The sequence below is a fragment of the Castor canadensis genome, chromosome 9, assembly GCF_047511655.1.
Source record: "Castor canadensis chromosome 9, mCasCan1.hap1v2, whole genome shotgun sequence".
Classification (NCBI taxonomy): Eukaryota; Metazoa; Chordata; class Mammalia; order Rodentia; family Castoridae; genus Castor; species Castor canadensis.
In genome coordinates, this window is record NC_133394.1 from 24,347,681 (window position 1) to 24,370,628 (window position 22,948).

The window sequence follows — 22,948 nt, forward strand, 5'->3', positions numbered from 1 at the left end:
GGTAAAATGCAAATAAGTATTTAGCACTTTTTTTCCATTCTATCTACAAGCTTTCATTAAATGGATGCCTTTCTTGAAAGAAAATGAAATTTCAGTGACTTTTTAAAGTTCAGTGTCCTTACTAGATATGTCTAAAAGTGAATAGAATTTTTGTTTTAATTGCTTATATTGAGCTAGACCTCAACATAAATAAATACAAAAAGTAATATGTACATTTAGAAAATTTGATACTATAACCAAAACTATGATAGTTTTTTCCTGAGCCACAGAAAATTTTCACCTACCTAAAAAAATATCAAGCTTCAATATTTGCTAGGGTATTAAAGGCTTCTGCTTCATTTAAAACTGCTGATAAAAGCATGCCATTTGCCTTGAGTTAAACATTTTACCAATTGGACACTGCACCTCTTATTATGCATACAAAACCATGGTTACTAAATGCACCATCTTAGTGACCTCTAACGAAAAGAAGTAGTGCTTTATGGAAAAAATTTTGTTTGTCAAATCCAAACTGTGCAGAACTTATCCACAATCTCATTTTACTCCCAAACATTGATCTCTTATAAGTTCATGTCAAAGGACACTGAACAGGGAAGTCTTTCTCAACATTTCATAGATTTGCCCTTCTAGCAATAGTGGTAATGGTGCATATATCTTGAACAAAACATCATGAAATAATGTCTTCCCACAGATGACATATTAAACTTAATTTGGTAAAGAATATACTTCCTATGAATAAATGGAAAGACCCAAACCTACTGCTAAGCTAATTACAATTTACTCTACTCCATCTGTAAGGAAGCAAGAAGATATATAATTAACGTGATTTTAAAGGCAGTGACTCTTTCACTGATTAGTGCTTTTCCAATAACCTTAGGGGATAATTCCCTTTTAATACAAGGACAGTATAAATACTCTCTGACATTATAGAGACTACTACTAATGCTCCTATTATGCTTATTACTTGGGACTTTTTGTCCTAGCAATAAAAGACCTATGTTAAACTATTTATGCAGCACTAAAAATAAATTTCATTTGCTCTTTACCAACCATTATCCAATATTAACTATCAGTACACAAACTAGTATGACCCATCAGCACTTGCATTTTTATTTAATGAACATAGTATTTTTACTAGGCAAAATCCTGTCCTAGCTTCTCAATTGCAATAACAAATTATCCCTTCAAGTGCCTTGTATATGCAGCTTTAAATGAATTTTGGTGAATTTTCAGGATGGAGGAAGATCTCTGTAAGATCTCTATCAACTAGCTCTCATGGAAGTCTCAAGTGTATTTCCTTCCTAATATTGGTAAGGTGATTATTAATGATCAGGGAAACCTCCAAAGTGAATAATTTATTTCCTGCTACGAATTAACTTTTTTAAGCCATGGATTTCACTCATGATTCCCAGGATTAATTTTAGTATTAGTACCTCCATGAACTGAATAAATAATTGATACTAACATCATGTTGATGTGAGATACTACTTGAAGCAATAGTTTGATTATAATCTCCTCTTTTTCTGAAAAAATTCCTTGACTATTTACAGTGCAGAGAAAGAAAAAGTTCCGTTCTAGGAGTATTTTCGGGTATTGATCACTAATACAGGAACTGTGTTTAGAATGAGCATGAGATGCCGTTTTTCAAAAGCTTTTAATATTTATTTAATTTTCTTCATCTGCATCTACCAACGTACTTTCTTAGTATTTTAATTTTTCCTTTTATGAAATCAATGCAACTGATTACAGCTTCATATCTGAGCTCAATGAAATGACATGAGGCACATTTGCCACCTTGCCTTTAGGCCTTCATTTGAAGCATGCACTATTTGTTATCTTGGAGCCACGAGACCAGCTTGTAAGACTGTAATTCCAGTCCAGTGATATGCCTAGGATTACTTTGTCTTGATACACAGGACTTGGCCGCTTAAGCGTATTTTATTAGTATCTAATTACAAGACATTTTCTTTTCTTTCTCCATACTTCATTTCTCCACTAATGGTTCGTTAGTGGCACCTGGAACTCTCATCAAAGTTGGCAGTTTAGGAAAACTGATTTTTCCCAGAGAGACACCTCCAAGTAGAATATAGTTTTAATTTAGCCAATATGAAATAGATTATGCCAGATTGTTTTAATTTTGTGCAAGACACCTGGGAGATATTTGCTGCAGTTTGGAGAGTCTCTTGTCATTGTGAAGTGTCTGCCTGGGATATAATAATGCATGTTTTCTAATTTCCTAGTGACTCACGTTCCTGAACTGGGTGTAGAATGTAAAGATAGATATTCATGGTGCTTTTATAAATGACTTCAGATTATTTTAGGATTTGGAGGAAACAGTCCCATTTTTGTTTCCTTCCCAGTGTTCTGAAATAGGCAGAACTCTGTTCTGACATGGCCTAAGATTTTTGATACTCTTATAAATGAAATTTGTGTGGCATTGTTGGGTCGCAATTCTCAAGTAAAAATAAAGTTGACAAGAAGGGTTTTTTTACTTACCTACTTCCCTGTCCCTCACCACTTTAACTTTCTGATATTGATGATGAAACATGACCAATATGATGTGCTCAGAGAACAGAGACTGAGATCGGCCTAATCTGGATCTGTCCCTCTGATGAATGAGTAGTAGTCAAATGTTAGGAACTGTAGAAAAGCATTGTGCATGTATTGCTGAGAGCGGATGAGCACCTGCTTATGAGCACCTTACTAGCCTTACTATGACTCACTCTTGGTGTTACTCCGAGAGAACTAAGACACATAATTAAGACATATAACCCTTAGCTTCTAATGCAGGGGTTATGAATAGCAGAGGAGGTGACTTTGCTATGGAAATACTATCCCAATTTGCTGTGGTTTGAATGTGTCCCCTACAGTTGGGCCACACCTCTAACCCTTTTGCTTTTTTAATTTGTTTTTCAGATAGGGTCTCACACGAGACCACAATCCTCCACAGTCCTCCAACCTCCTCCTTCCAAGTAGCTGGGATTACAGGCATTTGCCACCATACCCAGCTTGGTTTTGAGATAGGATCTAGCTAACTTTTCTGAATGGGCTGGGCTTGAACAATGCTCCTCCTATCTCTGTCTCCCAAGTAGTTGCTACATGACAAACCTAATGTATTGGAAACTTAATCCAGGATGCAAAAGTGTTGAAATATGACCTTTAAGAAGAGATTAAGTCATGAGGGTTCTGCCATTATGAGTGGATAAGTATTATTATTGCAAGAGTGAGTTTGTAATAAAAGTGAGTTTGGGCTATCTTGCTTTTTCTTCATGCTGCTTCTTAGTGGGACAGTTTCCACCGTGTTCCTCATTTAAAGTCACTACAATAAGGCCTTCACCAGATAGAATCCTTTGGTCTTGGATTTCTGGTCCTCCACAACTGTTAGCTAAATAACTTCTATTATTTAAGATTTATTCAGTCTGTGATATTCTGTTATAGCCACACAAATGTACGAAGGCACCATCCCATCCGAGACTCCTGATTTTCTTCTAGGAAGTTGCAGTATGTAGCAGTAACCATGACCATAACAAAGCCTTGCCACAGAATCCCTGACATGGTCCCAGGACTGGGTGTAATCACTGGGAAGTTAGCACTATCGCCATATCCCTCAATATCCTTGGAGATACTTTGTCTCTGGTGCTCTTCGCCTAGTGTCCGTTTCTGACCTCAAGGGGAAGGACTTAAATGAGGAGAAGCTCTAGAGGCTCCTTGGGGTCTAGAACATTATGACCAAGAACACAGCCCTTGAAATTTTCAGGGAGCACAGCATACAGACATGTCATTAGTAGTCACCTGCTATGAAGCTGAATATCCTTTTCTATGCTATGTGTATTTGCCTATGTTTCATGGCTACCACAAGATTCCTGAGCCTGGGTAGTTTATAAAGAAAAGAGCTTTATTTAGCTCACAGTTTCAGAGACTTGTGGGCATGACACTGGCATCAGCTGATCTATATTGAGGACCCCACCAAGGATGGCATTGCTGTGCTGAGAGTACATGTGGGAAGGAGACATCACACAGTGATACCGGAGGACAGACAGAGCACAGGGTGGTGGCCTTGCTGTTTTATAACAAACCTCTTGGGAGAACAAAGCAGGTTCTCATGAGAATGCCCTTAATCCCTTCTGAGGGCAGTGACCCCAATGACTTGATGACCCCCAATCAGGCCTCAGCTTTTAAAGGACTCCCAACTTCCTAACATCACCACACGTGGGAATAAGCTGCCAGTCCTTGGGAGAAAAACTCCAGCATTATTGTAATAGAAAAGAATTTGATGAGTCAGGCCAAAGGCCATATTGGATGACTTTCTATTGCCTCTATAGAAAATATAAAAATCCTTACAACATTAAGAAGTAATCAATGCATATGATGTCAAAAATAATGGAAAAAAATATATTATAAATCAGTATCATTAGATTATTCATAAAAGTGACATAACAGAGTTTTGTATTGAAAGTTTTGTTCTTTCTGAAATTTGTGCCCTTTAAACATTTCATCCTTATTTTTCTCTCAATTCTAAGTAAACATCCATCTATCAAAAATAACAGAAATATATGGGTACAAAAGCATGGCTCTATAAGGCTGATTGAGAAAACATACATGAACCATGCCTAATGAAGAATTTTACATCCTCATTATTTTCTATAAAGTTTGTATCACTGTTTATGATTAGCTATGTAGAATTAAAATCCTGGCTTTTATATAATTGGCTGTGCAACCCTCTGAAATTTCCTTCATCAATATGTTTCTTTATCTTTAAACTGGAAATTATAATAATTACCTCATCAGACTATGGTACATATAATACAATATTTTGGAAGTGCTTACTACAGTACCTAAATCAAAATTAATAATGAACGGTGGAAAGATGTATGTTGAGGTCGATAGCTACATAAGAGGAAAAAAAAATATTTTTAAAACAATCATGAAGCAGTTTCTAGAAATGTGACCAGTGTAAAGATCAGTTACAGATGAATCAACTTGGGTTGTAACACATTTGTACATGAAAGCAATGCTAGGAATACTTCTGTATAGCTATCCTTATCTCAACTAGTAAAAACACTTAGTCTTCCTTATTATGTTTATGTCTTGTCTTCAACAAAATTAGAGACAAGGGCAGAACAGGTTCTGCCTGGAAGCGAGGTGGGGAGGAGAGGAGAGGGTGGGGGAGGGAGGTGGGGGGAGAAATGACCCAAACAATGTATGCACATGTGAATAAATAGATGAATAAAAAAAACGCAAAAAAATTTTTAAAAATCATGAAACAGCAATGCAAGAGTCCGATTTATTGAAATAATTCTGGAAAACCAAATTCAGCTCTGAAGTTGAAGTATAGATAGCTATTAGATATTTGGAATTGATCTGGAACTCGCAGAGAATTAGATGGGTATACTTTCTTTTTTTTATTGTTGTGCTGGGTAGAGGTACATCATGACATTTGATGTTCCTACAATATGTTGAATATATCATGCTTGAATTCACTCCCTTCATAGTTATTGACATATCACAAGTAGTTGTAAGTAAGGGCTGGGCTGGGGCTCAAGTAGTAGAAAGTTTGCCTAGCAAGTAGGAGGTCCTGAATTCAATCCCAAAACACACACACACACACACACACACACACACACACACACACACACAAGTAATCATGAATAAAAATAAAATGATATGACAATAATGTTTAAAGAAAGAAGGGCAAACATTTAAGGATAAATCCCAAATAGTGATGATATATAAGAAAAAACTAGTCTTTTAAAACTTTCAAACTTTAAAGAATGATTTCTAAATTTTAACATAGGAATGGTCCTATACTATATATGTAGAAAAATAAGTGATTTAAATAAAAATATGATTAAAAATCAGAAATAACTAATTTTTATAGTCATAGGGTCTTTATGGAATAGTTTCAATATTAGAATGGAATTGATAACATAAATTTTTTCATTGTAATCTTAAAAATATTTTAGGTGTACATTTTAGTTTGCTCATAGAATAATTAAAATCAATTATTAAAAATGAAAATTCAGTGTACTGTTTCCTATAAAAGACATGTTTACATTTTATTTATATGAACTGCTTAACTATTTTCAAACATTTTATTTCTTCTATCTTGATAATTCTTGAGAAAAATATAACTATGATATTTCTCAAAGAAATAAATCTGTTTCCTAAATTGCTAATCTAAAAAAAACCTCATAAAATAAGCAATTATCACATATCATACATTTCTATTAAGTCTATCACATACCTAAAAAGGTTGGTTCATCAAACACATGTATGATCCTAGGTTTAATTAAGCAAGCATATTTAAATAAACAAACAATTGTGGGAGTTGTCATAGAGCTACAACAATTACACAGTAACCATGATTTGGGTTTGAATGTGTGACCTTGTTACCCTGCAGATCCGCAAAGCATGTGCTTGATAAGCTTGCTGAAGGCTTGTTGATACCTCATATCATTAAGGACTAAAAATGAGACCAAAAAGACAGATGAGCTGCTCCTAGAATGCTGGCCATAATCCCTAGTCCATGAATAATTGATATGAAAGAAGGAGCATAACCAGAAAGTCCACATCATCTTCAGATCAAGAATTAGTGAGCTTCATATTTTCTGCTTTTGCCCAATCTTACCAATAGATCTCTGTTGTTAATAATGAATGGTGGAACAAATGCTGTGATTTTCCTCAAATTTCTCCACCCAATACAAGTCCATTTAGGGGTTTTAAACAGTCACACTAGAAGAGAAAAAATAGGGTTCCAAAGAAGGAACTATGCATATAAAACTGATAGAAGAATTGTCTCCTTTTTCTCCCACCTAATGGTCATTATCTAATACTCTGGTCACTGACTTATTGAGTTGGATGGAAATTAATTACAATAAATTGATATAATAACAATATAATCACAAAGCATAAAAATAATGAAGCTCTGTGCTATATAATATATAGAATGCTATATACAATATGACAAGTATTTTAAAAGCTTGACTTTGATCCTAATTGCGTGACTACTCTGAGATTTATTATTTCATGAAATATGCTATTAGTATAAACATCACTTATTTAGTTATTCGATGAGAGAATATTAGAGAGAAAAAATTTAAATGAACTCTACCACCATCTAATATTAAATGTGCGTGGGTAGAGAAGAATGAGGAGAAAGGTTATATCTTAATTCAGAGTTAGAAAGGAGACAAAATAACCATTTTCTATGATAAAAGAGTTTGACTCTATGACATTAATTTCACCATGGGAAATCTATAATCTTCATTTTACAGAAATTAATTGGTAGCAGTGCTATTTATGTAGTGCTCTGTGCTCAAATCCTTGAAGAACTTTTCTACATTGTGATTAGCCTAAGATATCTAGCCTGGAGTGCTTCACATTTTTCTGGCTTTGTGATTACATCCTCCCACTAGGTGTCTGATGAACTGAAGTAGGCAGCCCTGAATTTCAGCAAACTCCAGAGTAAGGCTTTATGGGTATTAAAAAATAGTTTAAAGTGTCAATATTCAAAACACTTCATAGTTCATATATTTTATGTCTTCACTGACCATCATGCCTATATGTGTAGTTTAAAGAGAGTCAACAAAGGAACATTATATTGCCAAAAGAAACACTCTCATCCGTGAAAGGTATAATGATACTCACTTTTATTTTTTAACAGTTATGGCCCTGTCTTTAAGTCACTGTGAATTTCTCTGGCATTGCGGCATTTCTCAACAGAGTAAAGTCTTTTTCAGGTTGATGAAATGGCACCAGGGTTAATAAGAATCTAGTAAGAAAGCAGAAGAAAAAGTATATCCCTTTTAAAAATTCTGAAAATAACAAATAGTGAGTACCAAGCTTCTGCAAAACAGTTACCTAAGATATGCAGATTAGCTAAAATTTCTTTTTTCTCTAAAACACCTTGCCTCTACATGACCTTATTTAGTCTCACCTGTATCCTAGAGATACTGAGTCAGCAACTAGTGTAAGTTGTCACCAAATGATGCCTTCCCTGCCCTTGAGCGGATCAAATCAATGTCTAACAGCTGTGTCACCAATACAGGAACTTGAGAATGACACACATCATCTTAAAATAAGCCTTCTTATTAACATAGTAGCTTGTGACTTAGATAACTCACTCCTAAGACAAGAAATCAGAAATACATTTGGGTACAAGGGTGAAAACAGACATAATTAGTGCTTCAAAAACAGGAAAGTATTTTGCATATATTCTCTGACATAGTCTGCTTCAGGAAACATTTTTGTGTTAGAAATATTGTTTATCATCATACTTTTCTACTTGGCATTTTTTTCTGGCTACCCTTGAAGTTTTAAATGCTAAGCTGAATGTTATCACATTATATAGAAATTAAGATGAATCTATATTATTCTTACATTGAAGATTATCCTGGTATTCTGGAAGTGTATCTGTCTCTCATTAGTCCTAACAATAATCCAGACTCTTGAATAGAAATGTGACTTCTCCTATGACTGGCCCAATGAATCAGAATTTGGACAGGAGTCACAAAAAAGGAGGTTCTTATATTTAATCTATGTGATGACTATCCCTTTTGTCTTTTTTTTTAACCTCGGATGCTAGTCTATTTAAAGATTTCTCTTTTAAAAAATTATGCTTTCCATTAGGGATTGTCCAGTACAATTTAATCACTTCACCCTGCTAAGCCTTCATTAGACTAATTTGTCAGTCAACACAGTTTATTTCTTTCCACAGGCTTATTTAAAACATCTTTAAATAAACTTAGCTTGAAAGCAAAAATGTGTATTTCTTTTCCTTTTTAAAATGATTATTGTTTATTTAATAATATCTATAAAACTTGATTCATTTTCCTCTCCCAGAAGCAAATTAAACAGGAAATGTTTTTGTATGCTCAAACTTTATTGATTAAGTTGATTCTATAGCTATCTCTTTGTGATTTGATAAGTCTTCTCAAGGACAGAGTGAGTGCTATGATTTGGACATAGTTTGGCTGTATCCCCAAAGCTCTTATTTTGATAGTTTAGCCCCCAATGTAACAATATAAAAGGAGTGAGACTTTTAAGAGGTAGAGCAATGAGAGAAGATTGGATTATTATTGTCTACATGGAGGGATTAAAGCCAGTCTTATGGAATACATTAGGTCTGATAGGAGTAGATTAGCTCCTGTGAGAATGAGTTCTTTTGAAAACTGAGTTTGTCTGGCCCCATTATCTTACGTCTTAGTTTCACACATGATGTTCATCCCTTTTGCATAGTTTTCCTCCATTGTGATACTGACCACCATGCTCTGAGAACCAGAAGGTCCTTACTGGAAGGTGCCCAATCTCAGACTTTCAGCCTCCAATAGTTGAACAAAAATATTCCTCTTTTCTTAATAAAGAATCCTGACTCTGATATTTTGTTATAACAGGAAACTAACAAGGTTACGGATGCAAAATAGGCATGAAAAGCATGAACCCCACCCCCACCCCCAAGGATGAACTAACATTTTCAGGTAACCACTGGAGTTTATAAGGGACAGAGGAGCATCTTTGACAGTCAGGATTTGGATGTATGTAGACAATACTCTGAAAACTGGCCTGAGATATTTGCCCATCAAGGAGAGCAATTAGAAAATGAAGTAGTAAGCAGAAATGGTCTCGACTTCAGGAAAAATAGCCTCCATGAAAGAGGTAGACTAGAAGGAAAGAGTCCACTGCTACAGAACAGGTGGATTCTCAGGCAATAAGTGCTTAAAAGAAATGGGTCACCCAAGGAACTCCCATCCTGATTTACCCAAGACAATGTCAGTTGACAAGGTTATTAATAGTCTTCTCACTCTGAAAACTGTATAATTTTCATGATAAATTATTCATCCACTTTGCATGATACTCAAATATGTGTGTGAGGAAGATTGTACCTAACCAAACTATGAAATTTCTTGCATGTATGGGAAAAATTGATATTCTGAAATAAAGTCAGATTTTAGAGTGGGTGAACATCAGAAGACTATTTCTAGACTAAGTAGTTTCCATGGGGATGGCATCTCTTGGAGTCAGTACAGGTTAATCACAAACTGTGGGTCCTTTAGAGCTACACAAAATGATTTTATGGACCAACTTTCCACATTCATTATTTGAATGGGCTTGGGCAAGTTATATAACAACTAATTTCCTCAGTTTTCTCATCTGCAGAAATAATAGCAGCATCAACTGCATACACTGTAGAGAGGCTTAAATGAGTCACTGGGGTAAATAAAGTGCTCACAACAGAGTGGCCATTTGCTATCAATGTAGTCCCTTTCTGGTTCCAGGAAATCTGTTTCCTATAGTTTTCAAGTATTCTTTGATCTGTCAAATTAGTTTGGCTGTAGGATAAAGTAGTTACAATCTGTGCCTTTGACCAAGATTGCTTAAAATCTTCCCAGATGTTAAATGTTGTTAACAAGCATTCATGTTTATGAGTTTCTTAATATCATTCCACTTTTAATATTTTATGAATTAAAAATTATAAGATTCAGTCTACTCTTAAGACTAAATCATCATTCTCAACATCAAATGTGTTTTCTGTAAGACCATAGTTTAATAATGTATTGTGAAACTTTTCTCTTATCTTATTAGTTACAACATAAATAAAATAATTTTTTCATATTGATTCATCCTATCTTTGATCTTTTACTGTTTGTTTGGATCTGGTAAAGCCAAGCTGTACAAAACTTTTTAGAAACAAATCTTCAGTGGCAAAGGACATAGCTCAGAGGTATAGCACTTGCCTAGCATGTGCAAGGCCCTCAGTTTAATCCCTAGTACTGCAAAAAAAAAATTAAATTTCTTGACAATATGAATTTATTGCAGATGAAGGGAAGTTGTAGTTCTATTTCCAGGCATAGAGTCTGTTTTGCCACTTTCTTTATTCTATAATTGTTACTTACAATTCTTCAGGAAAGTTTAACTACCTGATGAGTCAGAGTCTAACCATATTGCTTAGTCCTTTGAAGCTTAAAGACAGCAATCTAAAATGCATTCTCTATGTCTTCAATATGCTTGAGACTTAGCCAAACCTTTCAAGCACTGTGTGAATTTTTCGAGCACCCTGGGACTTCATATATTAATGCACATTAGATGTTCTTCAAGATATTACTATAAATCATGCCATTTGATCCGTTCCTGTAATATATAGGTATATAGATATACATAGTATATAAATGGAAGATATGTTGCAACTGGATATTACTAAACAAACACTAGACTTCAGAGTTCTTAAATTGTACTAGTTACTAAGCAAGATGAAAAATAATTTCTACGCCCAGGGCAGTGACTCAATTACTGGCAGTGGAAAATGTTGGTTCTATTAAAGAACGAAGACAAATTTCCTCTGTAAGAACTACTTTCCCTCTCTTATACCACCTTGGCGACAGGGGTCTCTTATTCCTCCTTGAAGACACAGACTATGTTCTTCCTTGAGATCTCTCTCTTAGCTTTCTTCTCAGATTAGAAAACTGACCTCTCCAGTATAAACCTTTGCACAAATGTTACTTTCTCAAGACCCCTGTGCTGCCAAATTTAAAGTTGTCACAGGCTCTCACATCTTATGCTCTGTCTCCATTGCCTTAATCACTTTTTTTTACTCAGCATTTATTACTTTTTAACTATGATGCTATTTAATTTGTTGTGTTCCTATGGTTACTATTATCTGTTCATCCTATCCAAAATGTAAAAGCTAGGAGAAAAAGATATTTGCTATGATCTCTGATATATGCTCATTTTCTAGACAAAGTTCAGCAAATTTTTCCATAAAGGGTAGATAAAAATGTTTCAGGCTTCATCGACCATGTTGTCTCCATCTCAATTAAACCTTGCTGTTGTGTTCTGAAAGCAGCTATGGTTGATATGTAAAGGAATAGATGTGACTATGTTCTCATAAATATTATTTATAAAAATGGAGTGCTGGATTTCACTTGTGGCATATAGGTTGCTGATAATATTTGGCACATAGTAGGATCTTAAATATTGTTGAATAAATAAAAACAAGCACCTTTGAAATGTGAGCATAAAGTATCTAAAAAGTTTAGTTCTTTTTTCTCTCTAAAATTGGTAGCCATTTGTTTTTAATTAAAATATTTACTCTAGCTTTATTGCCCACTCATCTTAAAAAATAGAATTTCTTATTCTGTGAAACTAGAGTATGTCTTGGTATGTGTAGCTTAAATGGGTACAGTAATTCTTAGAATTATAGTGACGAAAGGGCTATCCCGGACCAGGCAGCCAAAAGTCACTCAATTCAGGATTGATATTAATATACTTGTTAGTGATCATTTTAAAACGTAATTTCTGAACAGCAAAAGTCTTTCTTCAACATTTTAAGAGGTCATAGCTTCTATAGTATATAGTATTTTTCTTATTTCAACTGTGAGAATTATAGGTTTTATTTATTTATTTAAATTAGATATAAACTTGAAGTGATGGTGTGTATTTTGTTATTTCTTCACTCTGCAGCCACTATACAAATTACCGAGTAGGTAGTTTCATAGAGCTCTAAATTTGTTTACAGATATGTATGCTATTGATCACACATGCTCAATATGAAAAACATGAAGGAAAGTATCTTAGTTTACTTACAGTAAAATGCTTTGAGTTTATCCTGTAACAGACAAAAAGGTGACTCAATCACCCTAAAATAGGCAATTAGTTCATCTTCTCAGATATAAATGCCTTTTGAAATTTATTGGATTGTTTTGTGTCTGAAAGCAGTCAGATATCTTCATTGCTCAGTAACTTCAAGGTATTTATTTTCCTCATCCTGAACAGGCTTACCTGTTTTTGTGGATAGAATCTTTCAGAATGAGATTGAAGTTTATCCATCTCCAAGAAATGCTTGAATATGAACTCCCTGTATAGCTATCCTTATCTCAACAAGCAAAAACCCTTCCTCCTTCCTATTATTGCTTATACTCTCTCTTCAACAAAATTAGAGATAAGGGCAAAATAGTTTCTGCCTGGTAGCGAGGAGGTGGGAGAGAGAGGGAGGGGTCGTGGGGTTAAGGGATGGGGTGGGGTGGCAGGGGAAGGTGAGAGAAATGACCCAAACATTGTATGTACATATGAATAAAAGAAAAAAAAAGAATACACAATCATGGAAGGTAGGAAAAATTTAGGTATGTCATCCACTCTCACAGAACTTAACTGTTTGCTGAATTTAGAGTATAATCATTTTCTTTATAGGAACCTATTTTCACATTGTTATAGGGATTTTTCCATTAGAGAAGTTAATTTTGACACCTGTATTGAAACATGACACTTACTGACACATGCTTCATTATTTACCCTCATGAAAACAAACTGAATAATCAACTAACATTTTTTAAATTTTGGAACTACTGAAAGCTACTGGGTTTTAAGTATTAGAAATAGTAACATATAAGATGCACAATAAGATTTTGAGAATAATGTCCTGTACTTGGACCTGAGATGAAGGAATTGGTCTATCACATTAAGAGATATTAAATAATTATCTTTTCTCAGGTTGGTGTGTAAGGGAAATCCTTAGTCTATAAATGTTTTATTGTATTAGATGAAGTTTTTATTGATAGAATTACTCTTTTTTAAAATTATTTTTTACTGTTATGCTGGGTGGGAATACATTGTGGCATTTACAAAAGTTCTTGCCCTATATCAATTATATTATATCTGAATTAACCCCCTCCATCGTTCTCATTTATAGCCCTCCCATTCATGGAATAGTTTCAACAGGTCTCATTGTTCCATTTACATCCATAACACCATATTTGCACCATATTCATCCTCCATACCCTTTCCCCACTTCTTCTCCCCTCCCATTGGTACCAATCACCCCAGGCAGGACCTGTTCTACCCTCCTGTTCTCTGATTTTGTAAATGAAAAAGTGACATTTTTGTTTGTTTAAGATGATAAAATCCTTCTGGAGCAATTTTACTTTGATATATTTACATTTAAATAATAAATAAGTGTTCTGAAATATTATTATGAGTTAGCTTTCCTTGGATTTAATTTTTTATAATAAAATGTCTTCATTCTTTTTGAAACTTATTCCCACATTTGCTACATATCTTTTTACACATCCCAATTACTCCTTTGTTCCAAATCGCTATTGTAAAAGTTTATTCATAATCAAAGGGAGAATAAAATATGATTCTACACTGAGGCAGTGTATGTGGTATATATACAAATGTGTGTTAGTAGATAAATAATTTCAAATCAGTACAAGGAGTACAGGGATAGACCGTGCCTGGGCTGAATGGGAATGCTGTCAGTGGGGCACTTAAGCTGACATGTGACTACATCTCCTTGGTGGTGATAGAGACACCTTGACCTTTGCCACATAGCTTCTCAAATGTCTCTCTCTGGACTTTAACCTTTCTCCTTACTACAGGATCTTTCTGGAGATTTCCTCTATTCAGTTGAAAAATTTATGAATTTTTTTCTCAAAGCATTTTTCTTAGCATACATTAGTTGTACAGGGGATTCATCGTGACATTTCTGAATATGTTTCCATCATGACATTTCCATATATGTACTTTGGTTAGGTTCACTCCCACATGTCTCTCCCTCCACACCTCTCCCCTACTTAAAACAATTGCAAAAGTTTTCATTTCATTTACATATATAAAGTATATTTATCATATTCTCCATCCTTTATTCCCTCCTTTCACCCTGTCCCATTCTCTTATGATTTTATTTCCTATTTCTTAATTTTTCTTATTGGTTCTGTCCATCTTTTACTTTAAAATTTTCTTTTACCCATCAGCTATCCAATAGTAAACATATGCTATACCAGACTCAAGTTTTCTTAACTACTACTTTAGATTTCTTAGGTTGACATATTGTTTGGGTTTTTTTGTTTGTTTGTTTTGTTTTGTTTTTTGAGGCAGGACTTCTATTAGCCCAGTCTGGTCTTAAACTGACTTCGTAGCCTGGACTAGCCTCACATTCACTATGTGTCTACTTCAGCATCCTGAGTGCTGGGATTTTAAGCATGGTGACATATTGTCATACCAATATATACATGCATATTACTTGTTTCCTTTTGAGATGGGATTCCTCTATTTTTCTCAGACTGATATGGAACTCCTAGGCAAAAATTATCTTCTGCTTCAGGCTTCTTAATAGCTGGGACAATAAATGTGACCTCCACACACAGTTTTAAACCTACATATTCTTTAAATAACTAGGAAAACTGGGGCAAAATGGTAAGACCCCTAAAAGTACTATAAACTGATTTAATTCAAATCAAATGTATACTCTGGGATGCAATGGTTTCATGAATCTTGTAATTATTTTTCTTTTTCAAAATTCATGATCTCATCTGTTTGCTTTTTCAAATTTTTTGTTATAGATAGCAATTTTTATTTTATAATGTTCTTTTCTTTTTCCTGTTACTCATTAAGTGATATATTTGATACATTGTAAGAGCCTTTGTAACTGCCACAGTGTACTCCCACCCAGCACAACAATAAAGAAAACATAAAAAGACTACCACAGATAAATGATATATGGAGCTACATATAGCCTAACTATATTTTTCATTTATCACAGATAAATGATATATGGAGCTACATATAGCCTAACTATATTTTTCTTTATATATAGTAGATGGTACTTATAACTAGATAAGATTGATAGACATAACTTTGATTATCAACAATTTTTAAATGTAGAATATTAGATTACACGTTGTTCTTGCTGAATTTTTCTTATACTTATATATTATTAATATATATTAATAAATCACAATTATATATTTGTTGGATGTAAACACTGTGTTAGCTAATAGGAATTGGTAGTTCAGAAGGTAGATGCATAGCAACAATAAGGAAAAAAGAGTTTATTTATACTCTAGTTTTTATTGATCAAAACTATCAGATAAAAGAACTATCAGTTCCATGTAAAAATGGCCATCAAATACTAAATCATTTTTTTAAAAAATATAAAATGAATCAGTGGGCAGATAATGTAGATGGCTCTAAAATACAGTTGCCAATGCAAAAATATTTAAAAGGCATAAAATGGTATAAATATATTAATATTAAATTTCCTTCTTGTTCCAGGATAAAGGCACAGTCAGTAAAATCACCTTTCTAAAGTTTTCCAGTCTCCAAAATTCCGTAATAATCTAGTCTACTTTTTTAGTTATCATTTAAGTATATGAGGTTATCTAAAATGATTTTGATTTACCAAAAACTCATTCTTCTTACCCAGAATTAATTCCCTACTATGAATTGAGTAATGATCAATCAATAGACCATACTTTGTCATATGAATGACCTTTCACCAATATAATAAATACTTTATAGAAATACTTTATAGTAATACTTTAAAGGAACAAACTGAAATAAGTAACATAAGTGAAACACAAAGGAAGTTTATAGGCACATAGTTTAAACCTTAAGAGTCTACTTTAATTTTGAATACAAAATCAGAAATTTTATGTTTTTACCAAGGATGACAACCTTGACCTACTTCTGCCAATCATTGTATTAAGTATGTCTATGGAGCCTTGCCCAATGGATATCTGTCCATTCCTTTAAATGGTCTGAGTTTTACTCTTAAGCCTGACTATGCAATATACTACATTACTTTGAGTACTTAAACATCGTGTTTCCAGGCAGCAAGATTGCCCTCTAACTTTGGGAACTATAAATTTTAAAGCTGAAGCATTTTTTTTTAATTTTCATCACTAGCTTAAACATGTTGTATGTAACTATGTAATTTGTTTTTGTGAGCACTAATATGAATCCTCACATTTTAATTTGTCCAGCGATCACTTCCTTTCTCTAATACATTTAAATATTTATTTTATCAGCTAGGCACCTGTGGCTCACACCTATAATCCTAGCTACTCAGAAGGCCAGTCTGGGCAAATAATTCAAGAGACTCTATCTTAAAATACTCAACACAAAAAAGGATAAGGTTATGATCTTCTTGCCACAGCCTGGAGTTCTGGTATTACAATGATCTGCCACCATGCCTGCCTATTTTATCTTTTAATGTATATGTAAACTTCTTCAAATCACTTGTGAAAGAGTGTATGAGTGATGGTGAAGTCAAATCTATAAATCACATAGTAATTCGAGTAAGAAAAGTCTAATATAAAACTTCATTGGTAATGAATATTGGAATAACAGACAGAAGGAGCAGCCCTATTGCTAAAATTGACATAAAGCAATCATGGCAGAGCCCACTCCCTCCAAGGCTGAGATCTATGCTTTCCAGGAGAGAATGCAGTTTGAATAGCAGAGAAGTCACTATTGGTACTCCTCTGCCAGAATTTGCTGGAAATCTGTCCTCTGGCAGTTGCTGGAAATCAACCTTGTAGAGTATCAGGGATACTGTGAATGGGAATCTATCTTGGTAGAGGCACACTTCTACAATACCACCTGAGCAGCCTTCTGGGAAAAGTTTCTGACCACTCTTAGTTTCTGATTATCATGGTCTACAGCAGCTGGGCATCGGAAAAGCTGGATGTTCCAGGAGCCTGGTGCTGGAGAAACTGTTCACATTTTAGGAGCCTGTTGAGAGGACATTTTGAAACCAGAAAGGAATATACCTTTCACTTGCAATACCTCCATAAGCACCTTCTATTAACAAAGTTCAAAATCATGCTATTTTGCAAAAAAAAAAATGCTCCCATTTTTGCAGAACAGAAAATGAATGGTAAATTTGAAGTTGAAAGACAATGAGTTGGCACAAAATCCTGCTACTAACAAGTTGCTTTAATTGACAATATGTGATTTGCTGGGAAATCTTACAAAGACTTTGTGTACAAAAAATGGAGGCTGATAATCTTCCTGTAAAGCAATTTATGGATAGGGCTCAAAGTTCTCTCTATCTTCTGGCAGATTTAGTCATTTGCCTCAAGGCCAGTTACTTGAGAGACACCCTAAACTAGCTTCAAGACCAAACAACTATAATTGTGCTAAGGGTTAGGATGGCTTTGAGAAGGATCAAGAGATGAAGTATGAAATAAAAAAGGCTAATGTTTCGACTTACATAGAATAAGCTACAAGACCATCACCACCAACAAAAAATAAACATATGAAAGCCTGGGCTCCCTCTTCTGCCTTTGGGTCATGACTGACCAATTTATAAGCTTCTTGTCTATAGGGTTTCCTTTTCTTTGATGGATGTAGCAAAGAATGAAGGTTTATGCATAGAATGGGTACTTTTTTGGACTCAGTTCCTTTCAGAAATATTCATTTTTTTCCACAACATTCTTCATTTTCAGTAATTGAAAAATAACTCTTTGGAAAAAAGGAACTCAGTGAACCAAAGCATTGCTACTATAATTTGTTTTACTGATTAATAAGAGCACAAAAACATCAGACAAGATGTAAGTATAGATAAAATGGTAATTAAAATTCCAATTTAACATTTAAGCTAAGAATGAATTATTATTTCTGATCAATGTTATTGATTCATTTCAGAGTGCCACTTTGAGATTTTCTGTGTTTTTGTTTTAACCTTTATATCTGAAAAACATCTTTTAAGCTATATAAGCCAGTACCTCTAAAGATCATATTTTATTAAATAAATATCCATGAAAATGAAAACTATGGGAAATGAACATATTGGTTTAAACTGAAAAACATAGAAAAACGGGTCCATATATATATACTTTGAAATATTCTGAGGAAAAAAATGAGTATTGGGGTCCTGATGTATTCTAATCACTATGCAAAGACCTCAGAGATACAAAAATGAATAAAGTATGTTCTAAATTCCTACAGAAACATGTTTTTAGATTTGATATCAACATGGTACTATGTATGTTGAGGTTTATTTTTGAACCTTGAGGAAAGGACAATGTCTAATTGCATAATCAGAAGAAAGCCAGATGGGACTAATAGTGTTAATTGGTATATGAGTTGAAAAGCATGTTGAAACTTAAAATAAGCCAATTTTCCTGGCATGCCAAGCCTAGATAAGGCCAGTGAGCTGGAAAAGTGCATCTTCCTTGTGGGAAATAGGAGATTAGATTTACTCAAGGCAGATGATTCACCTACATTCTAAATGGGGATATTTCAAGTGACTGTTGTTTTCTTATTGCTCAGGTGATGTTTCTTAGCGATTATCTGCTCTGTACATAAGGTCTTTGTTTACATTGCTATTTTATTTGAGAAATTATCTTACTATCTACTACTAGGAAAGTATGATAAGTTACATTTTAAAGTACACTCTCTATGATGCTGATCTCTCTTTGCTGACAGAGGGCATAAGAGCTCAGCTTGTTTCCCTACATGCTTCCTCCTAGCCCATGAGTTACTTCCATTTTCAAACTTAATTATGCAAGTTTATGTTGCCTTCTTACCTCATCTCTTTTCTTTCTGGCCCCCAAAGGAGTATCCATCATTTTTTAATGTAAACTTCAGCTGTATTCATTGGGAAACTGTTCTTATTCTGTCTCAGCCACTAGATGACCAAGCAGACTCCAAATGGATGCACAACATTGATGTCTTCTTTGAGGATCCTGTTCACACCTCCCACCTGCCTTTACCTCAGCTACCACTGCTACCACTTAGCCATTAGTGGAGAATAAGAATTTTGAAAAGCAGAGTTTGGGAAACCCACTAATATCTATTCAATGTATTTTCTTAATTTTATTTTTGAGCTATGTCTAAGTTTGTGGATGTATAGAGAACTATTAAGTATAAATATAGCAAAAATTAAGATCAAGATAAAGTCAAAAAAGTCTGATGTAAAATCTTATAGCTGTTTTCTACTATTAACATTTTTATACTTGTATGTAGCACAACCATTATTCATAAGGTCCTTCTATAACTTTGATGTAAAATTATTTCCCACTAGTTTTTTTAAATCACTACATATGTTAGAAAATCATACTTTATTTCTTGGAGGTACACGATATTTATTAATACCCTTATATTCTGACTTCACAATTAATTATATGTCTGCTGATTACATCTAGATATGATATGATAAGACAAAATTATTGAGGACATTATATAATGGAAAAAGTAATATCTTTGGAGTTAGGAAAAGTTTCATACTTATTTGCTGTAATATTTCAAATATTTGTGGACTTTGCCTCAGTGTTTTTATCTGTTGTATGTGATTAACAGCTTATTCATTTACTTCAATACTCATTCAACAATATTTTCTCAGAAACTGAGTTCAGCTGCAGCCAATGTAGAGAAAATACAAAATAGTCAAAGCATTTAAGGCACTTACACTATTTTTACTCCTCAAGTTAAACTCACAACTTATGAAAATATTAACTCAGTACATGCTCAACTACACTGATTATTTCCCATGTTTTCTTTTTCTCTCTTTCTGTAATGCAGTTTTAAATCATGATTCTAGGCCAGCCTGGGCATAAAATTCTCAAGGCACCATCTCAACAAGCAATGTGGTGGTCCATTTCTGTAATCTCAGCCATTTTAGAGGCATATGTAGGAGGATTATGGTCGAGACTAGCTGGGCAAAAATGTGATACTCTATCTGAAAAACAATCTAAAGCAAAAAGGGCTGGAGGTGTGGCTTGATTGATGAGTGCTTACCTAGCAGATGCATGACCCTAAGTTCAAAACTTTGTTCTGCCAAAAAATAAATAAGCAAATAAGTAAATAGACAGACAAATTATAGCTCTTTGATGAATGAACTCAACACTTGTGGTAGCTTCATTGCTCAGTTTTGTTTCTGAGACCTAATATTAATTTCTAGTTTGTAATGCTTTTGGTTTACTTAGAAAATATTGTTACTACAGTTATTATTTTGCAAGGTTAGTTTGTAAGATAACTCACTATGTAGAAAATAGGATAAATATTAATTTTTAGGTTTTAAAGTTAATTTAAAAGTGATCTTTAAATTTATAAATATTTGCCTTATATCCACTTAAACAATATATGGAATGATTTAAAATTTAAGGGAAGCTTAGCAATAAAGTATGGCAATTAAGATGGGTTTTGTTGAAAATGAAGTATGTCTGATTCATTTATGCATTTCTCTGAGGCAGCATACCATGTCTTGTAGCATAGTAAAATTGTGGAAATGACTATGCTCCCAGATGTAAATGCAATGCAGAATTCCACACTAGGAATGGAGGAAGATCTGCCACATTCATAACTCATGTCAGCTTCCTAGCTTGTCACTGCAAGGAATTAATTTCATAGATCTATCTTTAATTTTCTTCTATAAAATGGTAATAATGATAACTCCTACAATGCTTCATTGCATCATTGTAGCAATCAAATGAAATAATATATGGCATATGTATAAATTGCCATAAATGTCAGACCCCAAACTTCTATGCTAAGGAGGCTTAAATGTGACAGTCTAGTGGAAGCAGATCCTAGGAGATTCATTCAGAGTTGAAATTTTTTTTGGAAGATCACAATGTTTTTGGTATTAGAAACTTGTTTTTGTTCTCCCTTGTTCATGTCTGTGTGAGGAATGGTTTAAAAGTGCCATGAGAAGAAAGCTGATTTTTACTTAGATTGAATTTTTATATTGCAGAACTGAAAGTGGGAATATAATTTCTGTGAGATAAGCTATATTAGTTATCTTTCATTTTGGTACAGATTACAAGTTTAGTGGTTTAAAACAGCCATGCTTGGTCGCTCATGGTGTCTGTGAATCAGGAACCTGGAAGAGGCAATGTAATCCCCAGGCTCAGGGTCTGTCTGAAGCCTCCTGTCACCTCAAGGCTTGATTACGGAATGACCCATTCCACACTCAGTCATGTGGATTTTTCAGATTTCATTTCCTGCTGGTTGTTGGGTTGAGGCCATGGATCCTCACTGCCTGCTGACCTCTTTGCCATATTGGTTTCTTCAAAAGACATCTGATAAAATGTCGGATTGTTCCTCCAAGTGAGAATGTGACAAGAACCAGGAAGTGTGAGCAAGATAGAAGTCACAATAATTTGCAGCTTCATTTCAGAAGTGGCACCTCATGGTTTGACTGTATTCTGTATTGCATTCATTGGAAGGAAGTTATTAAATCCATCACATACATAGAAAAGACAACTTACATAAGGTGCATGGGACCAAAGAGTTTTTAGTAGCTACCTACCACATCTGCCAATATACGTGATGGGTTTTAATCACTGCCTCTCAAGCTCTGCCATCACTTTCATCATGAAATATTTTTCTCCTTCTATTTTTGTACAGCTTCTAGCTTCAAGAGAAATGGAGAAATGGCCATTTTCCATATTGAAACAAAGTATGGAAACAGAATTCTAGATTAGGACTAGTGTTCAGATTTAGCCTGTTTTCTGAATTACATTAGTTTGTGACTCTAGAGAATTTATTTCTATTTTCTCCTTGCTCATTTGGACACAGTTATCCATATTACAATTTGAGCAAAACTGCAGGGAATATTCACCTCAATAAAGTCCCTTTGCTAATGGCTAAGGCAAAATTGGATGCCCTGAGTGGCAGAGCATACTAGGTGCTCTCAATTTTCCAGACATACAGATATCAATTGCCATTTATTTCAAATAAGACCATTTGTGCATATGGAACCTTTAACTCCAGTAATATAGATAAAAATTAAGTGTTTTCTACAAAATTGAATTATTTGTTTTGGTGAGACTGGTATTTGAACTCAGGGCTCCAGGCTTAAGATGAAATTCTTTTAAGGAAGCTAAATACTTTTGATTATTGGCTGTAGTATTTCAATTATAGATATATAGAATAAATCCTGTTAATGAATGTTGAAGTGACTTTTCCATATCAAAGTGTTACTTGTGATGAAAAACAATTCATAAAAGTTGAATTTCATACTTTGACCGCATCTCTAGTTACAGTTTTAATGAAGCTAATATGACATATCTGTACAATTTAATCTACTCAAGTACTCTAGAGAAATTATACAAATGCTAAAGTTTACTTAGGAAATGATACTGTCCACTATATTTGTTATCCTTTCCTTCTATAAGTGAGAGAAAGAGGATGTGAGTTGTGGTGACTTTAAACTTTGTGAACTACATGC

General features: G+C 34.0%; 1 protein-coding gene across 8 annotated transcripts in view; it reads left to right on the forward strand.

The window, feature by feature from the left end:
* Ccser1 (coiled-coil serine rich protein 1) overlaps window positions 1–22,948 on the forward strand; it is a 1,264,311-nt gene that overhangs the window by 583,944 nt on the left and 657,419 nt on the right. The gene's annotated exons all lie outside the window — the stretch shown is intronic.